Source organism: Eptatretus burgeri, chromosome 5 (assembly GCF_056783735.1).
Source record: "Eptatretus burgeri isolate ZD-2024b chromosome 5, Ebu_testis_v1, whole genome shotgun sequence".
NCBI lineage: Eukaryota > Metazoa > Chordata > Myxini > Myxiniformes > Myxinidae > Eptatretus > Eptatretus burgeri.
The window spans coordinates 36,906,197-36,923,673 of NC_140965.1; the positions used below are offsets into that span (position 1 = coordinate 36,906,197).

The 17,477-nt window shown below is 42.7% G+C and overlaps 1 protein-coding gene across 6 annotated transcripts in view; it reads right to left on the reverse strand.

Annotated features, from left to right (window-relative positions):
- LOC147026245 (uncharacterized) overlaps nt 1–17,477 on the reverse strand; it is a 165,889-nt gene that overhangs the window by 100,440 nt on the left and 47,972 nt on the right. For 2 of the 6 annotated variants that reach the window (XR_015058188.1, XR_015058186.1), the window contains exon 2: nt 382–469. The exons of 3 other annotated variants lie outside the window; for them this stretch is intronic. The gene's annotated coding sequence lies outside the window, so the exon portion shown is untranslated. Of the gene's footprint in view, nt 1–381; nt 470–16,729; nt 17,176–17,477 lie in introns of those variants that run through there. One more of the 6 variants, XR_015058187.1, reaches the window with a different exon arrangement.

Here is a 17,477-nt window from a genome sequence, read left to right on the forward strand (position 1 = left end):
ACTGAATTGCTGATGAGGTTGAACTTTCACTGGAACATCCTCTCTCAGCAGTTTTTTTTTCATTTATGAAAGAATCACTTATGATAGTGCATTCCTAAAACAATACATGTACTGTCTCAGATGAACAAATCAAATATGAGAAAAACAAGAAGGCAGCAGACATCATCATGTTAGACAGTAGATACCTTTACTTTTCTCATGGAGAAAATCAGTGAAATATTCACAAGGCAATAAAATATTTAAGAAATGCAAAACAAAAGAAAAGGGTAAAGGAGTATCAAACTGGAATGTACAGGAAGAATAACAAAACAGGAATAAGGAGAAAGATAATATTAAGCACTTGTACTCAACACACGTGAAGGAGAAAACAAGAGAGTGAACCTGAGAGCAGGTGCGACCATTTGATGAAGGTTGTGAAATCTCGTAAAACAGCTTCATGGCCTCAGCTCCTTCGTTGCTGATATTACACCTGGAGGTGAAGGAATGAACACAGACCTTGGAGTGGGTGCCCATTAAATCCCGAGGAAAGAGTCGGGGTGGCCTTTTCATTAACAGTGGTGCAGAAGACGATGAGCAGCCCTTGCAATCTCTGTACAGAAGCAAAACGTCCCTCTGACAGCACGCCCCCAACTCATCTGTGTCTCACCATGGCTATTGTCTTTTCTGCTATAACAGGCTTGACCTTTAAAACTATTATCTTTTTCCATTTTAACATCTCCTTCTCCGCATATTTTTGTGCTAGCCCCACTTAAACCTCTTAGAATGCCTCTTCTTGAGCATTCCTCTTCAATACCATCTGTTATTCTAATGTGATATACCATCAACCAAACGATGATGACACCTCATGTTCATCTCAACTTTTATCTCCCAACAAGGCATTCATCCACAGCATGAAAGAGTACTGCTCTCCCTTCTGGGCCGGTGCCCCTGCCTCCCACCTTGCCCACACTTGATGCCATGGAAACTAAAGCCTTTAAGATTATTGGAATCTCCCACGATGAAGTTGAGTCTATGGGCTAATTACTTTCACATCGCACACCGTTCGGTTGTCTTTCTGTCTGCTCCTGTATCCTTTCTAGTCTTGCATCCTCTGCCCTGTCTATGCTCTGACGCACATCCTCCCACCCCCCCCCCCTCCCAGGTTTAGGCAGAATGTATGCCATCTGCCAGCAACCCCCATCTGGTGAAACTCTGAAAATCCAGAATCACTGCTCACCTCCACTGATTCGTTGCTCTATTTTCCCACCTGTGGAATCATCTTCCTCAGTCTCTTAAATCTCATTTTTCCCTCCAGGATTTCAACACAATTGTTCACCGCCATGTTAGATCATCTCCCATCCACAACCATGATCTTTTCTATCCCCATTAACCTTTCCCAACCCCATCTCTTTATATGTTTCCAGTTTTCCTTAATTTTCCATGATTCAGAGCTTGCAGTTGTATCCATTTTGTTCACCCCATTTTGTTAACCTCCTTGCCCTGAGTCTTCAATGTGTCCCTTATCCCTCCAAGTCTTCCTATATTTTGTTCCTCAATCGTGGTGCTGGTATGCCCCTTTCACCCTCCACCCTTTATACTGTTCTTTTTGTTCTGTTACGTCCTGGTCAGTGCTAGTGACAGCAACTCCACCATCCTCAACACTGCATACAAAACAAACTCAATTTACTAACATGGACCAACTAATAGCCACACATCTCAACGGTGGCAATTTTGAGTGTCACCATGTCATTAAGCTAGAATTTGACACCACAACAATCAACCATGGAATTCCATCGAAGGACTTCTGTGACTTAATGCGTTTGACCCAATCTGTGAATTTCTCAACCCAGATCTATGCTAATGGTACATCTTATCTCCTGGACCTGTTGATGACCAATTTTCCATCCAACCTCAGCTGGTCCTCCATTCTGCTCGACTCCTCTGCCCAATATTCTGATGAAAGTCCAAATCTATCTCCCTCTTCTTAGAGAGCTACCACAGCACCACAGAGCATGGATATTCACTCAGCTCGACTGACAAGGACTGCCCTCTGTCCTCTCACAAAAGGATTGGTCTTCCATTTGCTCTGCATCTGCTATTGACTCTCTGGGAAAGCTTTCATAATGTCTACTTGTTCTATCTCATGCACCGGTTTATCTCATCTTATTTGCAGCTATCATTTCCTTCATCCGTGGCTCTGCTGCACTGAATTCTGTAGCAAGGCTATCAAGCAGCTTGCTTTGTCTTTATTGAAGGTTAATCTGACTGAGGGAAACTTTAGGTCACTCCATGAAGTTTGCAGCAAGTGTGTATCCATTTTAGTCAACTCAGGAAACATCATTGTGTTAATGTCAAGGCTAAACTCTTGCAACCTGTCTCCTTCCGAAAATCCTGGTGGTGCCTTGCTAAGTCTGCCTACGGTGCATGTTTTCCCTCAAACGGCTTCACAGCAGAATCTGCTCGGGACAAGGCAGGATGTTTTAACTCAGTGTTTGCCTTCAAAACTAATATCCCCAACACATTTCTTTTTTTTTGACCTCACCTTACCCTACTCATGTTGCCATACCTGCTGCCTCCCGTAAACTGTGACTTTTACATCTGCAAAACACAGAGAGAGTTTTAACCACCAAGTGGTGTCAGTGCCTGTGTTATCAGATTCTCTTCTTCTGCTCTCGCTTCTTGTCTGTCTGTTCTCAACTTGTCCTTCACGTTAGGCCACCTTCAATCTCTTTAGAAGACAGCCAACATCTGTTGTGCCGCTGTCTCACTCATTGTCAGTGTGTCGTCTTACTTTTTTACTCCTCATCATTTCATTCTTCCTTGATGCAATATTTTGTATTAAATTGTGCTATTTCTTTGCGCCCAAACATTGTTATACTTTACTCCCATTACGGATAAATAAAAGTGTAGGCGAACCTGTTCTTACACTGGCAGAACATATGTATTATCTACACATATATTGTACACATGCAGATAAATACCGTCAACACTGGCAGTACTTGTGGGACAGCCAATCCTCAGCAACTGATAAAATGCTAAAAACGATTGTGACGTTAGTTACAGATTGAGAAAGACAGTTGTGAACCAGAATAAATATCCAGTACATGATATGCTGGTGCTCAGGACCACTGGCAGAAAGGCTGTAAGCACCATTGGAGCTGAAGAGCTGGCTGAGAAACTCTGACTATCGACTTCACATTAATTAATTTTTAAATATTTATTTGTTTTGGTTTTGTGTGCCATGTGTAGGACTATCTCACCTGTTTTAACATTCTGCATTCTCAGAAAATCATATTTTTAGTGACAACTACCTATCCATTATGGTGTTCACTGTTCCATGGTTTAGCCCACTTTTCCTATGTACCCACATGGATTGTGTTGTGCCACAATGACCACAATGCCAACCCTCTGCCCAGAACTACCTCCTCCGATTCCATAGCCTCGACCTCCATTTCCTTCCTTCCCATCCTCCCACACACAACTCGGGCCAGTATTAATCTCTCTTTTTGGCAAAATGCTTTGTCCAAAGCTGGAGACTCTTTTCAATGATATTTCCTGTAAGAAAAATCAAATGGTTTGCTCATAAAATATTTCGCTCACATATCCATCCCTTTGAGTGAGTAGCTTTTTCTCTTGAAATTTAACTTTCAAAAGAAAGATATTTTAAAAAAATATATCCATCGTTCCATATGATCTACCGCTTCGTTATGAGCACTGTTGCTACTCACAGTCACAAATAAAATCCAACAAAACTAAATACAGGGTGGAAAAAAAAAAAGAGGATGATGGAATAATAAGGGAGTTACAGGAGAACAATGATGGCTGGTCAGTCACTGACATCTCACAGACATCATTGTTGAAAAAGGTCAATGATTGTTTACGTGTATTGTCGAGGCAAATAATACCTTGAAGATTTAATTTTCCTGCTTCAAGCTTGATTGTTTATTCAAGAACATGTAAAAATAAGAATAAATTTTGAAATCTCATGCAATGGCATTGTCTACTCTGAGCAAGTTGGACAGGAAGGAGCATTAACGCTGGTCGAATCATTCTTGGTAAAATCAAGATGGCGGCCAACATGGTCGCGTGTGCTGCGGAACAGAGGTGTGTCATTCAATTCCTTGTGAAGAAGAACGTCAAACAAATGAAATTCACTTACACTGTGGGTGCAAGTGATGTGTCCAAGGGAGCATCCTTATTGGAATTATTTTTTAATGTGGGAAAACAATCATTGCACATTACTACTTGGTTTTCCCACATTCAAGGCTTGCTACACAATAAAGTGAGAAGATCAGCATGCAGATATGCTTGAAGTACACTGGTGAAGGACTCACGGAAAATCTTCTTTTGAATGCAGCACATGTCTGGGGGCACGGCTGTGTCGCCAATACCTTTAACCCCTGGAGGTTAGAGCAGAAATTAGGAGTTTGTGCTTGGTGCCTACGATAGCTCATCTACTCTTAATGAATCGCACTAAGGGATCTTTAATGTCCACCAAACAATGCTGGCAGACGGGGCACCCGGTTTATCGTCTATCCGAGGGACAGCATACACAATGATGAAATGCCCTGTTTGTGTAACACCAGGATGACCGTTTATAGCATGAGAGATTCAAAACCAGTCTAGACAGCTCAGAGGTGAGTGTACATCCCTCTAAGCCAAGGGTGGATCGGGGACCAAATCCGACCAGTATATGACTTCTGTCTGGCCTGCCATGACTCCCAGACCAGACTATATTCTTCTGCCCTAAAAAAAAACCAGATCATTGCATTTTGATCAAAATGGTTATTTAAACACAGTCGAAGCAATAACATTTTGGGGACCTTTATTTTACTTTATTGGTGGACTTTGTACAGCAGGAAAAACAATTCAATGTCTGCGTGCAGAGTGTGGGCCTATGATTGGTTGCTCATCATAGCAACCAATGGTTTAGCATTGGAGCCACACGAAAATTAGCTACAGTGTATAGTTTTCAATTTTGCAGGAATTTGCATTTGTCGCACTTCAGTGGAGCAATACAAACAGTAGTTTATCAGAGAAGAGAAAAGTAGATGCTAAATGCCGAGTGTTTACCAAGGAGAGGACATCAAAATACTTCTTTGCGGATGTCGCACGGAAAGCTGTGTGCTTAGTTTGCAATGAAAGTGTCGCCATATTCAAAGAATACAACATGAACCGACACTTCGAGTGCAAACATGCAGCCAAATATGAGAACATGTCTGACAAAGAGAAAGCCAGACAATCGCATGAGATGGTTGCTTGAATTAAAAAAAAAAGTGCAAAGTTCCTGAAAAGGATAACTTTTTATTTAGTTTTCCTGAAAAGGAAATTTAATTCAGCGTATTATCTTAGTTTGTTGTGTTCATAACCAAGAACCAGTGAGGGGGATCGGCTGAAGCTTATATTTATTTTCTCCATTTTGTTGTATTGTAATACTTCTCCTTCTATAATAAAGCCAGTCTGCAGACCAGAAAACTAGATCCCCGGTCTCCTCTCTGGTTGCTTCTGGACCCCACACACACGCTGTGTATGACAGATACATATTTAAAAGACTGCGTTGCATAAGTATTTAAAAAAAACTTTTACTTTAACAGACATTTGGACAATCTGGCATACACAAACTCACGAGTCACTTCTCTGTGATTATCATGCGAAACTATATTAACGCATTCAACTTTAATGGCACTAACCATTCACGCATAATGAATTTGAATATTATTTCGATGGCGAGGTATTATTATTACAAATCAGATATGCGGCCCGTGACGACATATCAAAATTCTTACGTGACCCACCAGAAAAAAAAATTCTTGGCCACCCCTGCTCAACGCGATCCTGCCAGCTCACTCAAGGAGAATGATGAACAATGATCAATGAAGGACAATTAAAGTCTCAAGGACACTGGTGTAAGAATGGTATTAAGCGTGAATGGGGAAGAACACTCAATGTGAAAAATTTCAGCAACATAAGTTATATTTGGAGCTTTCAGCAAGACTCGAAGAGCATATAAGGAACTGGTCCTATTATATACAGTAAGTGTTCAAGATAGAAAATGAATAATGTCCATAATTGATGTGATGTACTAATATCAGGGTGCTTTATCTCTGTGATACATGATGATCAAGTGCAGATCTTGTCCTGACCTTGTTGTAAATGCAGGTGTTAATATTTCCTTGCAAATAGGAAGATGTAATGGATATGTAACCACTTACAAGCCATTGCTGAAAATAGGTTACCAAGCCAAATAAATTAAATGGGTAACAGGAAACAATCAACAGAATAACTAAACATGTGTCTTGACAATTGAATCAATGTAATATTAGTTATGATGACAAGTATGAATTATGATGTGGGTTTTTTTTCATCTCGGGGCAAGTGATGCACCCTTCAACCATTCCCTCCCTCATCCACACGTCTGTTATCCCATCACACCCAACCCTTTTTCAGAGGATATTTGACACTTGGTTGCCTGTGTAGTCATGGATGAAGAGTACTCAATGGTAAAAACATCAAACCTGAGCCTTTTTTTCGTGATGAAAGAGAGGCTCATGGAGGAGCAAGATAGAAATGATGGTGCAACAAACAATAAGGGAATAAACTAACAAGAAAGGCGAGGAAGGAGGGGAGGAAACACTGAAAGTAAAATGGTTGAGTGAGGAAGGTTAGTGAGGGTAATAAAGATAATGGATCAGAATTGGGGATGACAAGAGATTGTGACGCACTGCTTGCATGAAGCTCTGGAGGGAAGAGTGAAACAGAACAACCTCGGGGAGGTGGTTTCACAGACAGGAAAGTGAGGGATAAAATAGGTGAGGTGTGGAGCATCCTGGAGTAGATGGGGAGTGTCATAGGAGCCAGAGAGGGAGAGAGAGAGAGAGAGAGAGAGAGAGAGAGAGAGAGAGAGAGAGAGAGAGAGAGAGAGAGAGAGAGAAAGAGAGAGAGAGAGAGAGAGAGAGAGAGAGAGAGAGAGAGAGAGAGAGAGAGAGAGAGAGAGAGAGAGAGAGAGAGAGAGAGAGAGAGAGAGAGAGAGAGAGAGAGAGAGAGAGAGAGAGAGCAGAGGGAGCAACGTTGGGGGAACACAGAGGGTGTAAAACAGAGGGACCACCATCCTGCCTGCGAGGTGAGATCAACAGCCCTTGCGATTTGGCCTCATCATGGGATATTCCAATGATTGGAGAGCTTTACATTTAACAGAATGCAGGAGAGACAGATATGAAGTTGGGGTGCCAGCCCATCGTGAAGATCAGTACTCCACTGTTCTACAGACAAAAACCTTGTCGACTGTGAGTAGCTCTGATTTTCCAAGGAAAGACATAGATCAACAGAGAATGCCCAGACTGGTGCTGGCGTTGGAGACTAGCTTTGCTATGGTGTTAGGGTTAGTTGATGGTGAGGCTTGTTAGGGTTAGCATGGTTGATGGTGAGGCCTAGAAGTTTAAGAGACTGAAGCTTTTCCAGTCTTAGGCAAAAATCCAGGAATGGAGGCAGCCATGAATGTCACAGGCAGAGAGCTTGGCAAGCAAAGCAGGATGCCAGTCTGTATCAAATGTTTGAGATATGTCCAGGAAGAAAGTTCTGACATTTTGATTGACATTTAGGGCCTTCAAGCATTGCTGAGAGACAGAGGAGCAGAAGCATATGGAATCCAAACTGATTTTGTGATCAAACTGTTTGAAAACAGGAAAGATTTGCATTGGAAGCAATGATGGATTCCATGACTTTGCTTGTAATTTGAAGCCTTGCTCCTCTTGGAAGAGTAAGATAGAACTGATGGTGGGACAAGCACAAAGGCAATGAACGAACAAGTAAGGAAGAGAGGGAGAAGGGGAGGAAACACTGAAAGTAAGTAAAATGCTTGAGTTGGGAAAGTTTTCAGCGATTGCTTTCGGTGATTATATTTCAGTGATTACTGAAGTCAGTGGTGATTTTTTTTTTAGTTTTAACTCTCCTCACCATACAAGTACGACTTCGTCAACATGAATGATGATTGATACCAAATATCCCTATAAATCTTTAGAAGAACAATTTACAACAAGACTATCAATGTAGACAAAATGGTATTAGTTTTCATTTAATTTTTCAATTTTCATATTAAGCCACAGATATGAAGTCAACCTATTTATTACACTTGTGGGCCCATTAGTCCGATGGACCAAATTTTCATTGGTCTTTACAGCCTTGTTACACACCTGCTTGCTCTACTTGCCTTTCACCAAACCTTTCAACACACCCAGATGTGCTTGGGGCCAGTGCAGGGATTATATGTTTGTTATTATTGCCATATGATACTACTATTCTTGGTGTTGCTGTAAATATTATGAGTATTTATTAATATGTGCTTTGTTACAATGTTATCATTGTTTTTGTTACTTATTTTATAATTAGAATACCATGCCATGGAAGAAGGACGTATTGTGCTGCTTTATATACCTTAACATGGTGTGCGTTTAAAACATGGGAATTCTAATGGATTTTTTTTGTCGTCAATTAGCCTAATCAACTCAGGAGGTCATGACGATCATTTTGGTGTATAACATTCCACATTAAAACACACACACACACACACACACACACACACACACACACACACACACACACACACACACACACACACACACACACACACCTCATCCATCTAGAGTAGATATTCATGTCAGGGGATTTAATGGAAAAGGTGGGGTGGGGGGGAGTGGGGCAGTTGTGGTAAATTCACAAAATTAAAATGGAGAAATCGAAAAGAACAGAGGGTGGGTGGGCTTTAGAGGAGTCCAGGGAGAAGGCAAGGAGTGTCAAAGGGAGAGCCTAGAGATCTTCACGTCTCATCTTCACGTCTTGCTGAGGGCCAGTCAAAATCTGGCCATTGTGCACACATAATAGGAGTAAATAAAACCCCCCAAAACAATAAAACATGATTTCTCTGTTTATATTTGATAAATGTCTAAAAGTATTAAAATAGCAATTCCAGAAAACCTCTGAAACAACACATATCTTTTGAAAGAAAAACTTTTTGATGACGTGTGTGTGTTTGCAGGTGAAGTGTGTAGACTTTGAGAGTGCACCTATTTCGTCCAGTCAGACTTGCAGGTGGAGAATTATGAGGACTGCGAAAGCAGTAGGTAATTTGTAGCCCATATCTTATTGACAGCAAATTCTGGGACTGAAAGAATAATTGGAGGCCTGCAGTATGTTTTTGTGCAGAGATATTAGCTTCTATGAAGAGAGCAGACCTTGTATTCAGCTGTTGTCTAGAATGCAAAAGGATACAACTGCTATATGTCTGGAGCATTCATCTAAAGAAAAAAAAACAACAGCATTGACACTGCAAACAAATCATATGCTTCGTCTAAACTCGAAATAGTCTAATGGTGATATGAGGCCCTGCGAGGAGGAGTGATGTAAGCGACATTTTTTTAATGATATGATGATGATGATAGGCTCGGATGATAGGGTAAGGGTTAAAATAGTGCGATATGGCATTAACTCTAAAATGGCTGATGTGTCCCTTACATCACTCCTCCTCGAAGCGCCTCATCTTTACAGGTTGGTCAATGATCATCTGTTGATAAAATACAAATCCAAATTCTCCCCAACTATCCCCTATTCCCACGAACACTACAATCTTCTCAGCTTTTGTCTTAGGGCTGGCAGTATGGCCAAGAGGTATGCACACTCACCTTTAAGCCGTCTAACCTGGGTTTGAATCTTGGCTCAGCGATAAACTGCCATCTTGGTGTTTCACAGGCAGTGATTCATCATTGTGTGTGCCATGGGTGCTCTGTCTGTCAGCATTAGTTAGTGGATGTTAAAGATCCCACAGTGTCCTTTGCGAGGACTTGGCGAGATATCGCTGGCACCCTGGCCAAATTACAAATTCCTTGCCTGACTTACAGTGTCGGAGTGGCGACCCATCTAGGGTTGTGACCCAAACCATACAAATGGCTTCAGCAGCACTGACACTGCATAGAGCATGGTTCATGATCTTTTTCCGCCTTAACATTGTACACAAGGGTTGGCACAAATGTAATTCCTCTTACTTTTCAGTTTGTAACCAAAGAATCGTATGAAAGCTACACAAGATCACACAATGAAATGTTTGTATTTCCCATCCATTTTAAGTTGAGCAGTACTGTGATCGGTCACGTGACAACATTACACCACACTTTCAAAATGGCTGTCCTGCTAGATGTGCGTGCAAAGCAGAGAACCGTTATTGAATTTCTTATTGCGGAAGAGGTTCTTCCAGTGGATATTCAGAGGCATTTAAATAATCTGTAGTGTGACTGCACCATTGAAGTGAGCACCGTTAGACGTTGGGCAAAGTATTTCAAGAGCGGGGAAACCGATATCGATGACAAGCCTCAAAGTGGTCAGCGTACAACCGCAGCGACACCGGAAAAGAACAATTGGATTGTTGTGCTCATTAAAGTGCGTTGCAGTTGACGGAGACTTTGTGGAAAAAGAACTTCATATTTGCCACATGTGTATACTTGTAATTTTAATTGGAATTGGAAACAGATTTAATGAGAAATAAAACAAGAGGCATTACTTTGTACCGACCCTCATACATATTGCTAGGGTGGGTGGGTAAAATCACACACACACAAACACACACACACACACACACACACCAACAATGAGACGTGGCAGCCATTTACAAAGGACACTGGAGTTTAGCGTGTAGTTTCCAATTAAAATGGACGGATTTACTTCCTTCACTATTTTCAATGTTGGAAACATTCTCCTGTCTAATGTAGTGTAGCTCACATCTCACTGTGCCCCACTGTTCCACATGAGGACAATTCATCATCTGATTTATTTTCCAAACAGAAGGCCTCGGAATGTTTTTTTTCCAAAAAACTATTTTCCAAACTGAAGGCCGAGAAAGAGGGTTCAACACATGCATAACATGTAAATTTGTCCCTTGCCAACTAATATCATTGTAATTCACGTTTACGTACATTGATGCCTCCTGGTGACTTTGGCCTGACTGTGATATAAATATTTGATCCTCTGATAAATTTTAAAATCAATATGTAATAAAACCAATTATTAATTATGCCTTTAAATGCTTCAAACTCAACAATAAATGTGAAGTGATACGAAAAGGAAAACAAGTGCACAGTGAAAATCTAGGAAATGCATATCATCTCAGGTATCTTTCTCACCTGAGAAGGTGGAGAGATTTCTGGCAACACTCAACTCTGATTGTGCAACAGGCCCAGGATTTTGCCCTGTTACTCATATATGAAATTTTGCCCTGTTACTCATATATGTATCCTCATTCTGCTCTGTTTACCCTATTATTTCCTGAAGATCCAATTCCATCTACTTGGAAGTAAACCAATATCACCCCATTCCAGAAACATGGCACAAAAACAGATCTCGATCAGCTATTTTCCATTTTAAGCAATGTCTTGGAATCCATCATCCGAGTTAACATCAAATCCTTCATTTTCTCCAACAGCTTTTCTCAGACCATTAGTTCGCATTCAAACTCAGTCACTCCATCCTGGACATGCCGCTTTTGCTCTTCCAACAATGGATGGAGGCCCTTAATCTCACAGATGAGATTCAAATCGTCTCTCTGGATATATTTCATGCATTTGACACTGTCTGGCACCCCACCTTGCTTTCCAAACTCTCTGCTGAGGGTATCTAAGGCCACCTCCTTTCATAGATTACCAACTTTATCCACTCTTGTAGTCAGGATATGGCTCTCAACAGGATTCTCCCATCTCCTCTCCCTGTCAAGGCTGGTGTGCCCCAAGGCAGTGTTCTAGGCCCAGTCCTATTCCGAATCTTCATGAACGATCTGACTCTCTGGAAAATCCTCTTTATCTCTTTACTGATGACTCCACCCTCTGCTATAACATCCATCATCCTTCAGATAGGTAGGTAGCAGCCTTTTCCCTCTCTGCAGATCTTGATAGAATCATGAGCTTGTTCAACTCTTTCAACCCTGACAAATGAAATGCCCCACTCTCACTCTCTCAGAAAGGACCGTCTAGTGAACCATCCCATCTACTTCCTTAATAAATCTCTTTAAGAACTTCATTCATTCAACATTTTGGGGCTCAACAATAAGTTATGATATCTCTTGAGCAAATCACATATCCAAATTGGCCTCCAAAGTCCACCCTTAATGGTATAATTCAATGAAACATTATGAGGAATAAACAAATATCTGCAAGAAGATGTGGAAACACCTAAAGATGAATTATTGATTTACTGGCAATTAATGGGAAGGTAAAATATGATGAGTTTCACAAACAAATGTATCCAGACTCGCTGGTGGAATGGTTTGAGAAAGTCACACCAAAGACTAAAAATGGGATGGACTGCTTCCTTGCTTGATCCTCAGCATTTACAAAAAAGGATAGAAAACGAAGAAACAACCATATGTTGGCGACCAGAGCACAGGATTGATGGGCTTAATGGTCTCGGCCCCGTGTTGACGTTCTTTGTAAGGGAATTCATAATATATTATCCAAAAGAGCTATACGTATTGTTGGAGTATTCGTGCCGGTCGGCGTGCGAACGACCGCATTAACCAATCGCAGCCGGTTCGCCCACCGAACGAGCAATCCAGTCGTGACTTTCTGGAACCATGCCAGAACCCTGTCACAGGTGGGTTCTCAACCCCACCACGGCCCAGTCCGTATTCTACCCGCGGGAAATAGGTATATCGAGATTCGGCGATTGACCCTAAGTACTCGCGTGGGTAGCCTACCGAGGGACCGTCCCTCGACGCAGCTCGGCTTAGACATGAACCGCTCAAGCGGTCCGTTCCGTTCTGAGATAACTGAGCAGGTATTATCACCCGACCTCGCCGGATCCGATTCTATTTAACGGGTATTTAAAACCCAACTAACATTCCGCAATGCAAGATGGCGTTCCAATAAGGGAAAGAGGACACGACGAACGGGTTAACATTTAAACCAGCACATTTATTTACTCTACGTATGCAGGAACAATCATGCAGTCATTCAAAACAACCAACATGCACGAATACAGAACAAGCAATGAATGCGGCACGGCACGTGGGCAAGACAAAGCGCTACAACCGTCGAAAAGTAATTATTAATGTACAATCACTTACACAGTTTTACTGACGGGACTCGGCGCCAAACATTCATTCGAAATAAAAGCAGGAAAAAGACCCCATCAAAGGCAATGGGGTCAGACTGGACCTCTTTGGTCTTTATGGCGTGGGACTTGGCAGACCGAACGAGTCCCACGAGACCGCTGCAGGTTACCTGCACCCTCGTGGTGTCTGGCTTGGGCGACCCGCGACGTCCCGTCCCCACAGCAGCTAGCGTAGCCACGGTCGAGCTCGGGCCTTCCGTTTGGCAGGCGAGCTCTCTCCGGCTCTCTCCACACAAACGCGCTTGGGTGACCCGCGATGCTCCTTCCCCACGACAGCTAGCGTAGCCGCGGTCGAGCTCAGGCCTTGCCAAGCGGCCGGGTGATTCGGGCCTCAGTCGGCGACTCGTTTGAGAGGAACGAACGGATCTTTGCTCTCTTCGAGTTGATACTCTGTAAGAACCCATCCTTCCCTCAGTGATGCTCGAACTGCGCCGAAGCCCGATCACCTCGGACCGCCTGTCGCTGGCTGGCGAGCTCTCTCCGGCTCTCTCCACACGAACGCACGACACAGCAGGCAAGGCTGCGCCTCCAGCTCGCGTCTCCTTGGCGATGCCTGGACTCGCCACCCACTGCAAGCTCCAAGCTCCCGACTCCGCCACGAGCCCAGACTTCCACGCAGCTCCTTGGCTTCTGGCTTCCTCCCGACTCCCGACCTCTCCAGACTGACTCAGACCGACCGATCAACTCGACGCGACCCAACTTGAACGCGAGCTTGGCGCTCTGCTCATCCTTTTATAGGGCCGGTGAGACGCAGTTTGGCCTCCGATCTGATCACCTCTGACCTCTGACCTCTGCGCGGAGAGCGGATGTGCACGAGATCACCAAGCTTGATCCGACGAGAAAACGTCCCACGTCGGCCTGCAGCGACGCCGCTCGCGCAAAAATGGTGTCGTTTCGGAGACGAAGGAGAGGCGATGTTTGTGGTGTGGAGATGTTGACTGTTGCTGGCGAAGTGGTGAGGATGGTGTGGTTTGGTGAGAGGCAGGTGTGGTTGTGGTGGTGGAAGGCGGTGGTCTGAAGCGGTTGTTGAGAGTGATGTTGGTGGTGGAGGTGGTTGTTGCGAAGCGGTTGTTGAGAGCGATGTTGGTGGTGGGGGTGGTTGTTGTGAAGCGGTTGTTGAGAGTGATGGTGGTGGTGGTGGTTGTTGTAAAGCGGTTGTTGAGAGCGATGTTGGTGGTGGACGTGGTTGGTCCAAAATAACGATAGTAAAGAATAACGGCTAACTCAAAGATCACAGCCCGGTTAACATGAATAGTTCCCTTTAAACAACGGTGGGAAATCTATCTGAACACGGACTTATCGGCCTTACTGATCTTGGGACCTTTATGGTGTTCTGTCAATTTCCACAGCAGTAACAGTATTTAAAAAAGGAAAAACATACTTCACAGATCGTTCAGTCTTCATTTTTGAGAATTACAAATCAATATCAGGAAAAATAAATTTCACACCAAATTCTTTGAGAAATGAGATCGATGCTTTTCCATTCCATATATGATGAATGATTGTTTTTCCAATGTTTTTCTGCTTAACAGTAAACGTGTTCTATACTGCATCATGCCTATATATATATATATATATATATATATATATATATATATATATATATATATATATATATATATATATATATATATATATATATATATACATATATATACATATATACATATACATATATATCTTCTTCTTCTTCTTCTTCTTTCGGCTGCTCCCGTTAGGGTCGCCACAGCGGATCATCCGTATGATCTGCATCGTGATTTGGCACATGTTTTACGCCGGATGCCCTTCCTGACGCAACCCTGGTCGCCTCTTACGACACAGGGATATGGTACACCAATTTTAACTGGGGTATACACCGGCCCAGTATACTGGTACTCATTTCGCCGACCTCGGAAGGATGACAGGCTGAGTCAACCCCCTGGTGTATTAATTAAGTGGCCCAACGGGGCTTGAACTCAGGACCATTTGGATCCCAAGCTGCTGCCCTAACCACTGCGCCAACACCAGGCTCATATATATATATATATATATATATATATATATATATATATATATATATGTTTGTTTTACAGTATCTAAGGCTCATAGTAGACCTGCAAGTGGAGCACTTACCACTTTCCAAGGAAGGCATTTTGCAGTATGGGTGGGACACATTTACTGAATTAAGATATTACCACATGGCATACGTCCAGTCACCTCTGCCTGGAAGAGACAATGGGCAGCAGCTTCTTCCTTTGGTACCCACTAAGTGCGAACAAACACCATCGAACAACTCTCGGACCATGAATTGGACACTGTGGAAAAACCGATTTCTACCAAGTAATTTGCAATTACTGCAACAAAATCTACTCCGCATTTGGCGAAATCTGAATATGGCTGTCGTAGATATCCTTGATTTGATGCCTTAATGCATGATGCCAAAGGACGGATACTAATGTATGTTTAACATTTGGTTGTCTTCATATCACACACGGTTAAAATTAAATTGGTTTGCAATTAGTGGACTGTATTTAATTCTAGCAGGGGCTTTTGTAATGGTATGTATGATAACGATTGCAATCCTGACTATAATTTATGGACTGGTGTTTGTTTGTGTGTTTGTTTTTTTGCCAAATCAAAGATTTGCAAGTATATTGGTTGGTCTGGTCTGCGATTCTGTCTGTTTGTCTGTGAATGTGATAACTCATGAACACTTTTTGCTCTCTTCGTCAAACTTTCCGAGAGGATTCCAAAGGACAGAAGTGAGGCTGCCAATGCTTTTTGATGATATATGCCAAACATCAAGGAGAGAGTGATGTCATTTGAATGAAACAGATATGACCAAAAGAGTTTGTGTGACGTGATGTCAAACTTGACACAAATGTGTTGGAAAACATTACTTACAAATTCCAAGCAGATTTGATAATCCGATTGTTATAAAACACAAGATTTCTACAAGGGCTGAGGAATAGAAGACACATTTCCAAAATGGCGGCAAAATGTTGACGTATAATGTCGTTTCCATGGCAACGAAGTCACCCATTTTGAATCATAAGGTTTTTTTTTAGGACAAAAAAAGACGATAACTTGGAAATGCTTCAGGATACAGATAACAAATTGCAACCATGTTCAAAGGTCAAGGTGACAGTGATGTCATTGGCATGATTTTCGTCATCCTTGTCAGCCTGACACCTTGTTTATCTATCTGTCTGCATGTCAATCACATGCAGATCACACAAAACTTCACCACCTAGTAGAGTTGGTCATAAGCAAGCAGACTGTTGATTTTGAGATCAAAAGGTAAACTCAGGCCAAAGGTCAACAACCTTGTCACATTTACAAGATCCTCAATTTTCATCCCATTGACTTGAAATTTGAAGAGGAGTTGCATATTTGGTCATTGAATTCAACCATCAATTATTTTTAAGGTCAACTTTGTTTTAGGGATGTCGCAACTATCATGCTATGCAAGACGACAATCTTGTTTGTTTGTTTGTTTGTCATGCAACTCCTACAATTTTGGGCCAATTACTTCACTCTCTTCAGAGAATCCTCGGTTATCACTGGTGAGCATTTGTGTCTGACGAGTGGTTGCTGAGCGAGAGACTCAGATGAAATTTGTTACCTGTATAGTTCGTGAGCCTCAGCTGCGGCTGTATGGACATGTGGCTCGTTTTCCTGGTATTAATCCTGCTCACCAGATTCTCTCAGTGAGAGAGCCTCGTGAGTGGAGGAGGCTAATGGGCCGACCACATGCCTCATGGTTGCAGCAGGTTGATTAGCATCTCAAGGAGATGAGGATGGGCCAGACGTCTCCAGGGGGATGGCCAGACGGAGGCCCCTGGAGTCCCAGTGGAAAGTGGACGTAGTGACGCGCTGCTCCAGTGCATGCTCCCACACCTAACCTGACCTGAAGCAAAGATAAACTGATGTTTACCCTGAGTCTGAGGCAGAACCAGAGTCAGAGTTGGAGTCGATATTCCCTAATAGTCAAAACTAAAGAGGAAACTCACAGACCACAAGGAATTTGTCTATAGCTCAATGGAGTACTGTTCACCAGTAGAGAGGGGGTAAACATCAATGGCAGAGTTGAAGGCCAAGATCGAGGCATACCTGGACAAGCAATGTGTGTGGGGAGGATTGAGGGGCAGGAGCGAATGCGTAAGGTGGACAAGATGGATGCAGAAGGAAACTCTCAGGCTGGAAATTTGGAAGGAGGGCTTGGGGTGTGGTGTGTGTGTGTGTGTGTGTGTGTGTGTGTGTATGTGGGGGGGGGTTAATGATGGTAGAAAAGTGGATGATCTTAGATGGTGGTGAAAGATTGCATTACCGGATTGGCTGACTGTATGGAAGCATCTGAGGCTAGGATTCTA